The following is a 6,037-nucleotide window of genomic DNA, read 5'->3' on the forward strand; positions in this document are numbered from 1 at the left end:
ACCCTTGACAGTCTTGTTGCTACTATAACATGGGCTTAGCCGGGACCCTTGATGGTCTTGTTGCTACTATAACATGGGCTTAGCCGGGACCCTTGACAGTCTTGTTGCTACTATAACATGGGCTTAGCCGGGACCCTTGATGGTCTTGTTGCTACTATAACATGGGCTTAGCTGGGACCCTTGATGGTCTTGTTGCTACTATAACATGGGCTTAGCTGGGACCCTTGATGGTCTTGTTGCTACTATAACATGGGCTTAGCCGGGACCCTGACAGTCTTGTTGCTACTATAACATGGGCTTAGCTGGGACCCTGACAGTCTTGTTGCTACTATAACATGGGCTTAGCTGGGACCCTGACAGTCTTGTTGCTACTATAACATGGGCTTAGCTGGGACCCTGACAGTCTTGTTGCTACTATAACATGGGCTTAGCTGGGACCCTGACAGTCTTGTTGCTACTATAACATGGGCTTAGCTGGGACCCTGACAGTCTTGTTGCTACTATAACATGGGCTTAGCTGGGACCCTGACAGTCTTGTTGCTACGTGTAACGTGTTTTTCTCCTTGTGTTTTGACCCGTTCTGCTCCCCAGGTGATCAAGAAGGACCTGAAGAAGTACTCTAAGATCTTTGAGCAGAAGGACTCGTCTGAGCCAGTCGAAGGCCTCCAGGGAGCTGGTGGACAAGAGGAGGAGCATGATGGAGGACTACCGTACCTACCGGGAGGCTGCCCTGCAGCAGCACCACGAACAGAAGACCGCCCGCCTGCAGCTCCGAGGAGGTACGTAGATAACCCCCTCTTTACGTCTCCATCTATGGCGGCCCAGACTCTTCCGTCCAACTGTCTCACGCTACAGAAACAGGGAGATGGGCCGTTCTGGCTTGGGGACCAGGCTTACTAAGCTTGACCCCTGACCTCTCTCTGTCTCTAGGAGTGGACACTGACGAGCTGGACAGTAACACAGATGACTGGGAGGAGGAGACCATTGAGTTTTTTATCAACGAAGAAATCATTCCCCTCGGAGAGTAGTCCCCTACGCAGGTAACACCCACACGCACTACCCAAATACACTCACTACCTACACACACACACTACCCATACACACACACACTACTACCCACACACACACACTACCCATACACACACACACTACTACCCACACACACTACTACTACCCACACACACACTACTACCCACACACACACTACTACCCACACACACACTACTACCCACACACACTCACTACACACACACTCACTACACACACACTGCCTACACACACACACAACCTACACACTAACTGGCTGTGGTTTTGACGGTTTCTCCCCCCCTCTTTCTCTCCAGGTCCATTTTTGCGTGGGGACTAGAGGGGGGGGGGGCGTTGCCTTGTCGACTGGAGGAGGGAAAACTACGCTGAGAATCTTGGGAGTCGCCAGAGTTCCACCATTCTCTCTTTGTGACATCATCAAAGCGTGCCTTGTGGTATAGCGACTACAGCAAGCTAACAACTGAGGGAGGAGGAGGAAACCAACTTTTAAACTCTTAATTTTTTATTCATCACCTTGGTCTTTTTCTGCCACTTTTTGAAATAGAACAATACTGTCTTTTTTTTTTTCTCATAATCTATCCTCGCTCACTCACTTTCTATCCTTATCTTGACTACACCCCCTTGCAGTCTTTAACCGTCGTTACCGTGGCAACGGTCACACCTTACCATAAGGGGAGGGATGAGGACGGGGTGTGTGACGTGGCAGTGTGTGTGTGAGGCTAAAGAGAGTGTTCTCCTGATGACCAAACGTTCAAGGCTGTGTTGTAGTAGTAGTGTGTTGAAGTGGTATCCTCCTCCGTTTAGACTACCTGACGTTGTTGTTGTTGTTATCATACTAGACCACAACTATCACATGATCTTCGACGTCAATAAAGATAAACGTCATACAAATCATCTTGTCTGTGGTTTTTACATGTTGCTTAAGGTTGTTTTTATATATTTATTCATGTGTTGAAACTGTTATATATTTTCTCTATTTAGCCAGACGTTCTCATACCAGAGTGACGTAGTTCAAGCAGTGCCTTCATACCGTTCATTAACAGGCAGTGTCTTCAACTAAGGTGCATCGTACCGTTCATTAACAGGCAGTGCAACTAAGGTGCATCTTCATTGGCCGTTCATTAACTGGTGTCCTGTCGTCACGGTAAATTGTTTGTGTTCCTCATCAATCTTCACACAATACCCCATAATGACATCACAATACCCCATAGTGACAAAGTAAAAATGGATTTAGAAAGCGTCACCTTTTTCATATGAGCTCCCTGTACGTTGAGAACGCTTTGCTCTGCGCCTGCGCACTCACTTTCCACTGTCTGTTACTTGATTTGAGTGGGAGTTAGAGCGTCACGAGGTATTTGGTTCTCTGTCCGTTCTCTTTTCTGTAGCCCGTTGCGTTTTCTTATTGCGGCACGCCCTCGCAATGTCCTATCATCCCACATGCATCACACTTTTCATGTTTGAATTTACAGTCAGACGCTCTGTGTTGGCCTTAGCAACGATAACAGTTTATTGGCTGCTTCCCTTCTTTGAAACCAGCGCATTTCTATGAATGGTTTATCAGGGCGCAACAGGTTTCTCATTGAGTTGCATGTTTGACCACCGACAACGCGCATGAGTATGTATTTTCTGTATAGCGGCATCAGTTGTTTCATTAGCAGCAAAGAAATGTTACATTATTTCACAGTACTCCTCCCATTCCTGATTTGTAGGATCAACTGGTGGTAGCGAACCTATTGTTGCCAAAGCCATCTTCTCCGATTCTCTCTCCCCGCACACAGTCAATCATTTGAACTACCCGTATCCAGGGAATCCATCCTTCCACCGCTCACTTGAGTCTCGCATCCAGCGTCGCGCGCCAAACTCCCCGTTGAATGCGTGGCAAACCAATCCAACGCTGTCCTCCATAGTTATTCTCATCGACACATATGTAGTATTTTAGGATGCTTCTTAAAAGCAAACCCCGTATTGAGTCAATACTGCCATCTATTGGTAAACATAATACGTAACATAAATATACCAGGTTAGTACAGTACCCATTTCCAAAACATCGCTTTAGAGAATTTGGCAGTACGTCCAACCAGTCTCACAACCGGCAGATCACTTGTAACCACGCCAGCCCAGGACCTCCACATCCGGCTTCTTCATCTGTGGGATCGTCTTGAGACCAGCCACCTGGACAGCTGATGAAACTGAGGGTTTCTGCACAAACTGTCACACCAGGGGTCTTGACCTGACTGCAGTTCAGCATTGTAACCGATTTCAGTGGGTAAATGCTCCCCTTCGATGGTCACTGCCACTCTGTAGGGCTCTTCACTATTAATCCTGGTTTCTACTGTATCGGGTAGATGGCAGACAGCGTCGTGTGTTCGAGCAGTTTGCTGATGTCAACGTTGTGAACAGAGTACAACAAACCCTATTGGATTTTATTGTTGCCAATTTCAATGCACAGAGATCCTGAGGTCCATTGTCGTGCCATTCACCCGCCTCCATCACCTCATGTTTCAGCATGATAATGCACGGCCCCATGTCGCAACGATCTGGACACGATTCCTGGAAGCTGAACATGTCCCAGTTATTCCATGGCCTGCAAACTCATCAGACATGTCACACATTGAGCATGTTTGGGATGCTCTGGATCGACATATACGACAGCGTGTTCCATTTCCCACCAATATCCAGAAACTTCGCACAGCCAATGAAGAGGAGTGAAACAACATTCCACAATCAACAGCCTGATCAACTCTATGGAAGAAGGGGTCAACAGCCTGATCAACTCTATGGAAGAAGGGGTCAACAGCCTGATCAACTCTATGGAAGAAGGGGTCAACAGCCTGATCAACTCTATGGAAGAAGGGGTCAACAGCCTGATCAACTCTATGGAAGAAGGGGTCAACAGCCTGATCAACTCTATGGAAGAAGGGGTCAACAGCCTGATCAACTCTATGGAAGAAGGGGTCAACAGCCTGATCAACTCTATGGAAGAAGGGGTCAACAGCCTGATCAACTCTATGGAAGAAGGGATCAACATCCTGATCAACTCTATGGAAGAAGGGGTCAACATCCTGATCAACTCTATGGAAGAAGGGGTCAACAGCCTGATTTTTTATTTTATTTATTTTATTTCACCTTTATTTAACCAGGTAAGCAAGTTGAGAACAAGTTCTCATTTACAATTGCGACCTGGCCAAGATAAAGCAAAGCAGTTCGACACATACAACGACACAGAGTTACACATGGAGTAAAACAAACATACAGTCAATAATACAGTAAAAAAAAACAAGTCTATATACAATGTGAGCAAATTAGGTGAGAAGGGAGGTAAAGGCAAAAAAGGCCATGGTGGCAAAGTAAATACAATATAGCAAGTAAAACACTGGAATGGTAGTTTTGCAATGGAAGAATGTGCAAAGTAGAAATAAAAATAATGGGGTGCAAAGGAGCAAAATAAATAAATAAATTAAATACAGTTGGGAAAGAGGTAGTTGTTTGGGCTAAATTATAGGTGGGCTATGTACAGGTGCAGTAATCTGTAAGATGCTCTGACAGTTGGTGCTTAAAGCTAGTGAGGGAGATAAGTGTTTCCAATTTAAGAGATTTTTGTAGTTCGTTCCAGTCATTGGCAGCAGAGAACTGGAAGGAGGCGTCCAAAAGAAAGAATTGGTTTTGGGGTGACTAGAGAGAGATAGACCTGCTGGAGCGTGTGCTACAGGTGGGAGATGCTATGGTGACCAGCGAGCTGAGATAGGGGGGACTTTACCTAGCAGGGTCTTGTAGATGACATGGAGCCAGTGGGTTTGGCGCAGTAAAGCGAGGGCCAGCCAACGAGAGCGTACAGGTCGCAATGGTGGGTAGTATATGGGGCTTTGGTGACAAAGCGGATTGCACTGTGATAGACTGCATCCAATTTGTTGAGTAGGGTATTGGAGGCTATTTTGTAAATGACATCGCCAAAGTCGAGGATTGGTAGGATGGTCAAGTTTTACAAGGGTATGTTTGGCAGCATGAGTGAAGGATGCTTTGTTGCGAAATAGGAAGCCAATTCTAGATTTAACTTTGGATTGGAGATGTTTGATATGGGTCTGGAAGGAGAGTTTACAGTCTAACCAGACACCTAAGTATTTGTAGTTGTCCACGTATTCTAAGTCAGAGCCGTCCAGAGTAGTGATGTTGGACAGGCGGGTAGGTGCAGAGTAGCGATCGGTTGAAGAGCATGCATTTAGTTTACTTGTATTTAAGAGCAGTGGAGGCCACGGAAGGAGAGTTGTATGGCATTGAAGCTTGCCTGGAGGGTTGTTAACACAGTGTCCAAAGAAGGGCCGGAAGTATACAGAATGGTGTCGTCTGCGTAGAGGTGGATCAGAGACTCACCAGCAGCAAGAAGCGACCTCATTGATGTATACAGAAGAAGTCGGTCCAGAATTGAACCCTGGCACCCCCATAGAAGACTGCCAGAGGTCCGGACAGCAGACCCTCCGATTTGACACACTGAACTCTATCAGAGAAGTAGTTGAGTGAACCAGGCGAGGCAATCATTTGAGAAACCAAGGCTGTCGAGTCTGCCGATGAGGATGTGGTGGTTGACAGAGTCGAAAGCCTTGGCCAGATCAATGAATACGGCTGCACAGTAATGTTTCTTATCGATGGCGGTTAAGATATCGTTTAGGACCTTGAGCGTGGCTGAGGTGCACCCATGACCAGCTCTGAAACCAGATTGCATAGCAGAGCAGGTATGGTGAGATTCTAAATGGTCGGTAATCTGTTTGTTGACTTGGCTTTCGAAGACCTTAGAAAGGCATGGTAGGATAGATATAGGTCTGTAACAGTTTGGGTCAAGAGTGTCCCCCCTTTGAAGGGGATGACCGCAGCTGCTTTCCAATCTTTGGGAATCTCAGATGACACGAAAGAGAGGTTGAACAGGCTAGTAATAGGGGTGGCAACAATTTCGGCAGATAATTTTAGAAAGGAGTCCAGATTGTCTAGCCCGGCTGAT

At 46.5% G+C, this 6,037-nt stretch overlaps 1 long non-coding RNA gene across 1 annotated transcript; it reads left to right on the forward strand.

Annotated features, from left to right (window-relative positions):
* Positions 1–687: 687 nt before the first annotated feature.
* LOC135566362 (uncharacterized) lies at positions 688–1,938 on the forward strand. Its single transcript, XR_010462054.1, has 3 exons — positions 688–779; positions 931–1,040; positions 1,344–1,938. It is a non-coding gene; the product is annotated as an uncharacterized LOC135566362 (long non-coding RNA).
* Positions 1,939–6,037: the final 4,099 nt, after the last annotated feature.

Source organism: Oncorhynchus nerka, unplaced genomic scaffold (assembly GCF_034236695.1).
Source record: "Oncorhynchus nerka isolate Pitt River unplaced genomic scaffold, Oner_Uvic_2.0 unplaced_scaffold_5505, whole genome shotgun sequence".
In the NCBI taxonomy this organism is placed as follows: Eukaryota; Metazoa; Chordata; class Actinopteri; order Salmoniformes; family Salmonidae; genus Oncorhynchus; species Oncorhynchus nerka.